The sequence below is a fragment of the Lactuca virosa genome, chromosome 3 (assembly GCF_052849685.1).
Source record: "Lactuca virosa cultivar CGN04683 chromosome 3, Lactuca_virosa_CGN04683_v6, whole genome shotgun sequence".
Classification (NCBI taxonomy): domain Eukaryota; kingdom Viridiplantae; phylum Streptophyta; class Magnoliopsida; order Asterales; family Asteraceae; genus Lactuca; species Lactuca virosa.
Window position 1 is genome coordinate 199,419,457 of NC_136428.1, and position 12,549 is coordinate 199,432,005.

A 12,549-nucleotide genomic window follows, 5' to 3' on the forward strand; every position below is an offset into this window, starting at 1 on the left:
AATAATGCCAATACCGTAACCACCATCCTGAAAGCTTAAGATTGGATGACTGAAATGGCTGAGACGATCCACAAGGCTCAGTCCATTCATGACGGTGCAGGTGCTTCCAAAGTCCCTCCAACTCCAACTGTTCAAGAATCACAAGAAAAAGGAACTGCACTCAAAGTCAGCTCTGCTCCCACCTTCGGTTTTGATGATGTTGATCTTCAGGAGGTGAATCAACCCAGTCCTTCGGATGATGACCTCATGATGTTTGATGAAGAAGAAGAATCTAGTGGCTCTCACCATTCAAACTCTAAGCCCAAAGAGAAGAAGAAGAAAAAGAAGAATGCGGTGACAAGAAAAGAATTTTTGAGCCTGCAAGCAAAGGTCGATCAGATTCTCGTTGCGGTCAAGCCAACACAACCGCAACCAGAAGACATACCCGGACTACAGTCCTTGATCGAAAGGATAGAAAGATTGGAAACTCATGAGAGATTGGCTGCTGAGCGCATCTCTCTCAAGGTAGAAATGGGAATTCGGTCCCTTGATAACAATCGTCAAGCAGATCACAAGGAATTCATGGCTGCTGCGGAACGCCTCATCTCTGAGGTGACCGAAATCAAAAAGGACTTACAAGCAGCCATTGCAGACCAATCCACCCAATCTCAAAAGCTGATAGCTGAGACTCACACTGCATATGAGTGCACTATCTTAGTCCTTCAAGCTACTATCAACCGATTGCAACGATCTTTATCATCCAACTTCCATGGTCCCGAAATTCTTCAACTCACTAAGGAAAGTCACAGGCTGCTCTTCAACCCCGCCATCCCCAACAATCAACAACTGGCGGATGGTCTTAAAGCCCAGTTTCAGGAAGTTTATGCCAAAGTTGATGGTCTCAGACAATGGCTTGAGGATGCTCCTGCGTTGCATTCCTCAAGAGGGGGAAGTGAAGAAGAAGACCATCACTCCAATCATTCCAAAAGCATCTCACACCATCAAAGTCCCCCCATCATTACAGAAAGAATTCCTTCACCGCAACCTTCACCGCAAAAGGAGACCACTCCTGAGAAACCAGAGACCCCCCCCCCTCACTTGAAGAATCTGGTGGATCACATGTCCTCTCCAAGCTCAAATGACTCCCCTGTCACCACACAGAAGAAAAAAGACTGAAAAGCAGCTAAACTTGCTGAGCTCATATGGAGAGAATGCGGTTTCGACACTGTTTTGCACGAATCCTTGATAAACTCTTGGATCAATCCCCACCGCAGACTGTTGGATGATGACTACAAACCATATCTTACCTATGCGGAACCTCCCTCTGATGGTTATTGGGATGTTCCAATCTCTCCCAATGCCAAGTACTTCACTGTATTTGAGCCCTTTGACCGCAACTTGCCCGACCACAAGAGGTTGCCTATGGAATTCTAAAGACTGAATCGGTTCTATGCCAAACATGTGTCTTCCATAGAGAAAATCTGGTCTAACGATAGACCATCCGCAGTCAAAAACTACAAGCCCCGGAAATTCATGAAAGCTGACTTCATTCAATACATACTCACAAGAAGGAATCAGGACTATGTCCGCACCCAAGCTGACTTCCCCTGTATGAACCCAGAAGAAGTTTTTCTTATAGCAAAGGTGTTCCAAAACAAGTGTGAAAAGCATCCGAAGATGAAGATAGCGCTTGAAAGGGCTAGCATGTTTTTCAAGGAAACTGTCTGTCATTTTGCTAAAATCGACGCAGACATCTACCCCACAATTGCCAAAAAGCTCGATCTACCACCGCTTGATCCTGCACCAATTCCTACCGAAGGTTATCAAGAAAGATCCTTAGGTGCAACTAACTTCCCTGAACTCGGAGTCATTTTCAAAAGGAAGGCCGATAAAATCAAATACTTCATTCCTATGACTGCCATGAATCGCCTCACCAGGAAGCAACTTGAAATCTGTCGAACCGCAGTTGAAAGATCAAAGCACACAACTGCCGAAGTCAAGTTCGAGATTTTGAGAAGGATCACCTGGTTAGATAACATCAAGAAATTTTGGTGGATACTGATCAAGTTTCTAAAACTTGACAACTGAAGAGAAGTTAAAGAGGTCACTTAGGGGGAAATTGTTGAATCATGAAAAGTGACCCTCTTGAACTTCAGCTACCGCAACCCACAAGCACCCGCAGTCAAGCTCCCATCAGCATCCTCATCCGAAGTCATCTAGCCATCCGCAGTCTTCTTACTTTACTTAGTTTATTTATCTTTCTGTAATACTCTCTATTGTCCAGTATGCCTTGCATGGCTACTCTTAGAGAGTGAATCAAATGTAACTCTTTGAGTCTCTATAAATAGAGCTCATTCTCACTTATTCTGATATATATCTCTGAAGCTATCTTTTCTATCTCTCTATCTGATTACGCATCTCTTCTTACTCTCAAACCTTACTAGAATATAACTGATTACAATCTCTCTTCGGAGCAAGTCTCTTGTGACTTAATCACTAAGTTTGATCTCACTTATTAACTTGGCTTGAATGCATTCCTCTTTACAAATCAACTTATGTGTATTCTTGATATAACAATTGTTGTCATTTCCATTTCTTTACTTTTCCGCAACTAACTCTCTTACTATCTAACTCTAACTTATTAATATTATTGTTGAGCTTTTAGATCCTTCGAGATTAACTATTCCGCAATATACTTGTTCTAACGTTTGTTCAAGTGTGTCTCAAAGTTTTTCTTTCAACATCCAGAATCTCATCTCGCCTATCCAACGCACCACCAGAACCAAACTCAAACTCGAGAGTTTGGTCCGACCCAGAGTTGGAACCACTCGTCCCAACGAAGCACTCAACTCAGAACTCATTTCCCGCAACCCGTGCGTACCTCACTTATCCCATTCTTTTGGATTGCGATGACCACACCTTACTCAGAACATAATGACTCCCTATCATTGAGGAGACCCCGGTCTCGCCCCTGGTCAGACCACCAGGTTCCCAAAACTCAGAAATTAGGGCCACCCCATGCCTAAAACTCTTCTCTGCCCTGCTCTGATGAAAGAGTACTTTACCATAACAACTTCTCACTGACTAGTGTGTGCTACGTCTTCCCGTAGCACCACATCAACCTCTCACTGATTGGTGAGTACTATGGCTTCCCGCAGTATCACCACAACCTCTCACTGACTGGTGAGTACTACGGCTTCCTGCAATATCACCACACCTCTGACTAGTGAGTACTACGGCTTCCCGTAGCATCACAACAATCCTCTGACTAGTGAGTACTACGAATTCCCGTAGCATCACAACAACCTCTGACTAGTGAGTACTACGGCTTCCCATAGCATCACAACAACCTCTGACTAGTGAGTACTACGGCTTCTCGTAGCATCACAACAACCTCTGACTAGTGAGTACTATGGCTTCCCGTAGCATCACAACAACCTCTCACTAGTGAGTACTACGGCTTCCCGTAGCATCACAACAACCTCTCACTAGTGAGTACTACGGCTTCCCGTAGCATCACAACAACCTCTGACTAGTTCACAATCCGCGGATCAATCATAGATAGGTGCATGCACCTACCCAAATTATACATCCCTATATCTGGCGGCAAACGTCATAACAAAACACCCTTCCCTACTACGATCCATATTCTTGGACAATCTCACTTGCTGTCATTAACCGAAAGGGCTCCCACTGGAATCATCGATGCTTGACCCACCACTTGCCGTCTCCACTCAAGACTCAAAATTATCTGAAATCCAATGCATTAAATTCGGATACCTCGATACACCACATAGGGCCTCACGACGTCTCGTCTCATCCACTAATCTTCCTGTTCCACGACCTGAAACTGGTTGTCTAATCAACTTCTGCCCTTTCCAAGCTGAATAACAGCCCCATCATTGAACCAGAATTTCTCATCCGCCGAACTCACCCTACAAGCCAACCATCTCGAATTCACCATTACGACCTTGAAGAATTCCCGTTCACCCCAAGGTCTCCGATCAACGGCCACTTGTCGTGGAGGAAATCATCCTTTTCAAACATAACACATGCGTTATCTCGCTCTGCACCTCGTCTCAATCACCAACAACCTTGGGCTCAATGAATTCGCATCGCCGGTCTCTATATCCAGATCTCTAACCATTCTCGATCGAATCTCTGATCTCCTCAATACAATACCCGGCTCTCCCCCACTTAGGGTTCGAACCATCCCCAATCGGCGCACCAGCAATCATCACACCTACTCTTGGAAGGTGCTACACAACGCTCGATGACCTCCCGACAGAGATCGAGCAACTCCAAATGCCCTGAAACTCAGATGAAATCCTCAGAACTTCCCACCATGACTGCCTCTAGTCATTCAGGATCTCACACCATTCCATCACGTAACTTATCATAAGAGCAGAAACCATATTTCCACTCTTATTATCCATCAAAGTCAATAAGGGCCACCGCCCTGATATACTCCTCTTGATCGTCCGACACTGCAGCTACCACATGCCCTACTATACTCAATTAGGGTGTATCCTGGTCCTTGACCATCTCAGTCCCCACTGACGACCTGTTCAAGCTATATATGTACCTCGCGGCAGACCTACTGCCATATACTCTGGTTGAAGATCACCATCCGTGCAATCCCACAGGGCTCACCCCCAAACTCAAAAACCAAAATCTCTACACCTCTTATGTCTCCCACAGGAAACGGAAATGGCACCACTCGGGTCACAGAAAGTGACATCTCCACAATCGGCCGGTTGCCCAGCCCAGAACGTATTCTCCCATAACGCACCACCCCTACTCATCCTTGAGTCTTGCGACTCCAACTGGCATATCACCCACAATCCCTCGGAGCTCACTCGATTTCCCTTTTCAAGGGATGCTCCACTAAAAATTGTTCATCATGGCCTTCTAGCCCCATACTCATTCACCTCTGATGTCAGTCTAGACAATCCCTACGGAATAACCAGAAACACTAACCGCCACATGTCAGGATACTCAAACCGTGTGGCCACCTCTCGATCTGCTATGGATCATGGTACCTGAACCATGTTATCTCCTCTTAATCTTCTACGAATCATGGTACTCGAACCATGTTCCCTCTTCTCAATCTACCTCACATCATGGCACTCAAACCATGACATCACCTCTCGACCTGCTACAACTCATGGTACTCGAACCATGACGTCACTTCTCAATCCGCTACTTATCATGGTACTCGAACCATGAAATCACTTTTCAATCTGCTACTTATCATGGTACTCGAACCATGACATCACTTCTCAATCTGCTACTTATCATGGTACTCGAACCATGACATCACTTCTCAATCTGCTACTTATCATGGTACTCGAACCATGACATCACTTCTCAATCTGCTACTTATCATGATACTCGAACCATGACATCACTTCTCAATCCACTACCAATCATGGTACTCGTACCATGATATCGCCTCTTGCGGCTATCGGATCCTGTCCCATCAAACCCTGGTGACTTCGTGTTGCTGAGCTCCCGGTACAGCAACAAGTCACCCCCTCGTGGCCTAGCAGTTGTGACAGCTTCGGTGGCTGCAGCAGCAGCAGCTTCCGAAACAGCAGCGTATCGCTCATCGAACGTCTCAATCAACGTGGTCTCGATAGACTCAAGTATCTCGTGTATGACCTCACGTATGGTCGCGGCCACCTCATCACAAATTATCCTGCGAATCTCGTCAACGCTAACTCCGCTGCTCTCTGGTGTGTGACGTGTACCCACCATGATGTCTCTGAAACACAACACAAAGATACCAGAGATTCGATCGAGTATACTCGCACTCGATCACCCAACCCTACTTGTTCCCTGGTACCCTAAGGATTCTTACTTGGACTGCTCACTGATCCGGTGTTTCCAGTAATACGGGCCCTATACTACCTTTCACACTGCATCAGTATTCATCCCAAGTCCTCCTCCTAGGATCCCAGATCACAAGTACTCTATACCTTGCTAAGCATAGGCTACCCTTCGGTAAACCTCTCATAAGCTCCTCACTGCTACCTACTCACTCTCGAAGCATCACATAGCAGCAGTAATCCCCTAGGCTAAGGCATCACAAATCAGGCCACTCTAGTCCTAATATGAATACCTAGCCTACCCTAGCATGCATAACATATCATATCATATCTCATAACACATAATGTAAGGGTATTTTGCGAAATCACCGTCCGGGCGCTGGCTGATCGTACATACTGCTTCTTTCCGCTTTCCTCAATTTCCTTTACTTTTTAGAAAAATTGTTCTTTTTATGAAAAACTTTCTTAAATCCTTAGTTTGAGTTCAAATACACCCGAAGGTGCATCCGAATCCCTCAAACCAAGGCTCTGATACCAACTTGTAACGACGAGAATTTCCAAAACAATTTTTCATTTTTAAAACATACTTTTATTCATAAGGTAATATCAAAACATAATGTATCCAATGCTATCATAACCAAACATATCCCAGAATCTCAAGACATAAACTCCATGAGTGTGTACGGATCATGTCGTGCCTTCCCGCGATCCTCGCTAGTACCTGAAACACATAACACAACAACTGTAAGCATAAATGCTTAGTGAGTTCCCAAAATACCACATACGCACATACGCCACTCAAGGCTATAAGAACTTCCGGTCACTGTGTCTCAGAGGACTTCCGTCCCACAACCCTGGTAGACCTTCCGGTCCTACCCGTAATGACCTTCCGGTCCATATCATCATGACCTTCCGGTCCACATCATAATGACCTTCCGGTCCTTCTCATTCATAACATACATAACACATACATATCATATAACAACATACAACACATACCTCTCATAGCATATAAGACCTTCCGGTCACACATAGGTACCATCCTAGGTACAGTATAGTGAGAAGACTCACCTCGTACGAAGTCGGATAAACTCTCGTGCTTGACGTCCCGACCTAGCCTCCTCCTATCATCCGAATAACATTCCTGATCAATACCCTCTCATAGTCTCATCTCTAAAGATTGGGTAGAAGGCCATTCTACCCCTCCCTGAACTCTCCTGAATCAGCTTGACCAAAACCCTAAGGTCAACTGAAGTCAACGGTCAAACTTTAACCCGACTCGTCGAGTGCACATGGGCGACTCGGCGAGTCCATGCGGGTCCTCTGAATCCTTCTAGCCTCACTTGGCACGTCAAGTCATCCCTTCACTCGACGGGTTACTCCTGTCACGAATCGCGGGGCAACCCCGACTCGACTCGTCGAGTCCACTTATGAACTCGGCGAGTAGCGTCCATGGCAACACTCAAATGACCTTCTGAGGTCAGATCCGCTTCTCTAACCTATAGATCTGACCTTTCCATATCCACTAATCACGTAAAGGTGGAACCTTTACACTCATGCAACACATATATGGTTCCTTTTGAAGAAATAGCCTCAAAAATGGCAACCTAAGTTCATTCCTTCCATAACATTTCATAAAGCAAGATGGATAATGCTCTCTGGACCTCTATGGGTCCAGATCTGAAGTCTAACACATAAAGGGACCATAAACTCATCAATTCAAGCCATAAAAAGGGTATAGAAAACCCTAGATTCATAGATCTTAAACAAAACAGAAGGAAAGTTCGATTTGCTACCTCAATACTGCAGATCCAAGCTTGAAAACCGCGGATTAGCAATCCTCTTGACCTCCTCTAGCTGGAAACACCTTTTTCTTTGCAAATGAACCAAAAAGGATTAAAATGGCTTGCTCTCACACACAACTCGCCCAAGCTCTCTAGGGTTTCTCTCTCTGGACTGGTAGCCGCAAATGAGGGCTATAAGGACCTTTAAATAGGTCCCAAACCCGGACAATTAGGGTTTTCCTTAACAGCGCTGACTCGGCGAGTCAGATACCCGACTCGTCGAGTCCCTTCATTAAGCTGGTCACCGAGTCACGTTTCTACTCGACGAGTTGAGGCGTCAACTCGTCGAGTCACTCCTCATAACTCAAGAAGAAATACTCAAATTGTCATGCCTGGAAATTCGGATGTTACACATTAAGTCCCTCAAGCCCTTCACCTTATCAGCCCCCATTGCCTCTTTGAGCTAATCTCGAAACCCTAGCATCTTGAGAGCATTCTTGAGCTTACAAAAAGTTTTTGGGTGTTCTGTTTTGATCTTGAAGAAGAAGGAGGCTTGAAGAGAAGTATTGGACAAGAAGGAGCTTGTAGATCCCGAGCTTGTTCATCATTTCTAGCTCATTGGACATATAAAGTCTGAAACTTGCTCATTCTAAGTCTAGATCTAGGTTTGGGGAAGAACTTAGCATCTTTTGATCCCATAACTTGGTCTCATGGAGTATGGACTACTCCAAACCATTTGAGCTGTCCTTTTGGGCTCTTAGGGATGCATGAAGTCATAAAAATCGAATCTTGGAGGTTAGAACTCAACCATGCATAACTTGGTGACCACTTAAGGGAGATCGAAGGCTTAATTCATGGTTTGAGTCCCATTTAGTCATGCAAAAGTATAAAGTTTGAAACGTTATGGATTAATACACTTTAATGACCTTGGATCTGAATTTGAAAGTCAAAAGATTAATGGGTTAAGACAATTCGAGAAGGTTGGCTACCTGGCCAGTACGTCGGGTGTACTCATAAGTATGTTGCGTGTACTGGGCTAGTGCCCCGATTCCGGATTAGCGATAGCGACTTACGTCAGACGTACGAGCCAGGTACACCGCACGTACGTCCGTCTGTGAGCCTTGAGAGTTTTGGGATCAGAATTAGATGGGCTTTTTGTCTTGATTGAGTTTGGGCATTAGGTTTAATTGAGGTATCAGGTCATTAGTGGGCTCTTGGGCCTATGTTGGGCCTTAGGGTCCTTTTTACTTGGACTTAGAATGCCTTTTGGGCTAGTTTGAATTTAGGCATTGGTGGGTTAGGCCCAATAAGGCAATGGTTAAACAACCTTTTTAGGGTTTGGACTCTCGGGTGGGTTATTGACCTAATTTTTAATTAGGGTTTTATTACTTGTGATTTAGAGTGAGAGGATTTCGCGAGTCAGAAGCTCGAGTGTGATTTGATATCTTCAGTCTGAGGTAAGTTTCCTTCACTGTAGCCGTGGGTCGAAGACAACAATACCGACCCACTAGATTATGTTTGTAGTATGATGATTGTCTTCGTGACAATTACCTGTTGTGCGTATATCTACTTGATATATTTTGTGACTCTTATTGTTATGATTATATGTATAGTGGTAGGGGTGAAATAGACCCGATACCGGTTGAAAGATATCGAAGGGGGTGAAATAGACCCAGTATGTTTTTTATTGTTATATATATATATATATATATATATATATATATATATATATATGTGTGTGTGTGTGTGTGTGTGTGTGTGTATGGTATGGGTTATTTTGGGGGAACTCACTAAACTTTATGCTTACGGTTTTCAGTTTATGTTTCAGGTACTTCCAGCTCGACCGGAAAGGGTGATATGTGCATATTTACATATATATTTTACATCATATCTTAATACTTTTAGCCATTTTTATGCTCATTATTGAACAAAAGATACTTAATATATTATATGTTGTGTTGTAGAGGTAAAAGACATGCTCGGGAGAAAAAAGGAAGTAGGAAGCTGGAAGCTAAGAACTTAGATCAAGGCAAAAACGAAGAAAATTCTCCTTACCACGTCGTGGTGGCAATACCATGATGTGGCATTTTGAATTTTCCCAATGAAGCTCGAAGACTTTCGGATTACGTGATAAACCCGAAGACCACGTCATGGTGGACTGACTTCGAGAAAAATATAAATAGAAGGCACATTCCTCCGGAAAACTAACTTTTGTTGGAGCTTTAGTCGACTTTTGGAGGCCAGGAACGTACTTGGAAGCTTGGAGTTGCAGAAGATCGATTAGAAGCTTGAATTTGAGAGATTTGAAGCAAAACTTCTTATATTTACTTATTCTTCTTGTATTTGATCATGGATTACAATTTGAATTTCGTTTTTACCTGTTTATTTGCTGAAGTTATGGGCTAAATACCCTAACTTTCATTTAGACTAGATTGTTTGCTTATTTATGAGTAGATTTATGGATTGGATTATGCTAAGTTTGTTATTTGTTATTTTAGCTTATTAAAGAACCTCTCTATGCTTATGAGAACTACTTTTATGTTTATTGTAGAGTTTAATTAAGTTTTCATGACCTTACATTCATGATTAACTTGAATCTTATGATCTTGTGAATTGCAAAATTGTAGGACTAGTGTTTTGACCAAAACCTAGGGTTAAATAGAAAATTGGGTAAGTAAATGTAGGAGCTAATATAGGAGGATCAATCATATATTGAATTGATTTAATTAACCAAATTGATCAATCCATTATAAGTCTAATATAACTCGAACCAAACACTAGTAAATTTGTTACTTTATCCGCCTGGTCATCGTATGAACGAACTTATTTGCTAAAGGATTAGGTTAGTGAACATTAACCTGGTCATCTTAGGAATTGGTAACCAACAAAGCCTTAATCCATTGCATTTCCATTAAATCAACCATAATAGCAAGTATATCGAATCTAAACGAAAGTCTCTCATTTATCTTGATTAAAATCATCTTTTGTGTTTCTTGATTTTAGTTTTGATTTTGTTTCCTTAGTTGATAAAACTAGAGAAAAACATCTTTCTTTTATTAAATAGTAATTTAGATAACTAGTAGATATAATTAGCTTATCATTATGTTCCATGTGTTCGATACCCGACTATTTGTGTTATTCTATACTAGGTACACTGCCTTACGAGTAATAATTAGTTAAAATTAGTTGGTTAAAACTAGTGCATAATTATTTCACATCAAAGGGCCCGGCCTGATCGCACTGCATCCACCTATGTTTTTCCACATCACGTGATTTTGGGATTTTGTACTCTGATAATATTTTACTATGATATACTCTCGACTTTTTTGACATGATTACCGTATGATTGGAATGAATTTAAAAATGAAAATTTTCTCTGAATTTTTGGGATGTTACACTCAATGTCAGAACTTGTAGAAACAAGCCTTTGCAATGGTCCAGTTTATTTTAAATGTTTTCCAAATTTTCCTGTTTCGTTAACAGATCCTTATATATTAAAAACTCTAACCTTAAACATACAAATTAGAAATAGTAAGCATGTTATCAATAGTAATAGATTTTATTACAAAGTTATGAATACATTTAACCCAAAGAATATAAGATTTGATAGAGAATGGTCACTTGTGAAATGATTATTAGTTGCTAGCAAGTTTTTATTCAAATGGTGGCCAAAGCGAGAAAATGAAAACGTGAGGGTTTAAGAGAGATTAGTAAGAAGTAATTACATGGTTTCTTCCCTCATAATTCATTTTCGCTCAAAAATCGATTCAGTGAGAGATCAACGAGGAAATGGAAAATTTTCATGAATTGTTGTGGGTTGAAGCTCTTTTGATGTTCCTTTGAAGATTGAGTTCAGATCTCATTATCTCTACTGCTTGGAAGGTCTAATCACTCTCTAAAAACTTTGTAGTACTCTTATATAGTGTTTAAGGTTGAGATCAAATCCAGTTTTCAGGATAATTTAGTGAGTCATTGGAGTTTTAGTTGTTATTCCTTCTTTAAAACATCACTTCATCCACAACTCTCTCTATAATTGTTTGGTTTAATCTTTGAATGAGATTTTAGGGATTTTCCAACCCTAGCTTTTGTGAACTCAAACCAGATAAGTGATTAATGATTTGAATAAGTTTTAATGCTAAGAGTATGCTCTAGATCATCAAGGTTATAACATTTTTCCATTGAAATGGTTAATTTCATCTACAATAGTGGAATTAAGAGACTTGGAAAACCTAACTTGATGGAGAGTTCTACCATTAGCTTGAATGAGTTGTACATTAGTTTGTAGATGTTGATTTGAATCCAAATCCATGAAGTTCAAGATGTTTAACTGAGTTATAATTCCACATGTTAGTTGTTATGATGATTTCAAGGTTTTTATTGATGTTTGTGAGGGTAATTGGTGATTTCATTGGTAAATCACTGAGTATAATGAAAATGGTTTTAAGTCAAGATTAATCTTCAAAACTCTTGGCAAAAATATAAAAGGGAGTAAAATGGTGTAAATAAAGATATGTTGAAGGTTTTGAAAGTGATTTAAAGGATTTAAATGATATCACAGTCACTATGTATGGAATTGGAACTTTGCAATCTATAGTGTACTTGGAATCATGTTTGGATGATTGGAATCATGGTTTAAGGATAGAGTTAGGTTTGCTTTAATGTTTGAAACATGGTTGAGAGAATAATTTATGATTATTATGCTATAAAAAAGTAACTAGGATCATCGGAAATTGTTTGGAAATTAGAATTAAGCATAAAACCTTACATTTTCATGAAGAGATTGCATCATCTTATTTGTACAGTTGTACACACCTTTTTGTATGCTTGTATGTGTACTGTGCACATTGTTGGATGTATAATTTTTTCCTTGCACAACTTGAAATATCTATATGCCCAAGAATCATTAAAGAATGACATTTGTTAATGACATATGATCCTATGCGTCGAACCTTATA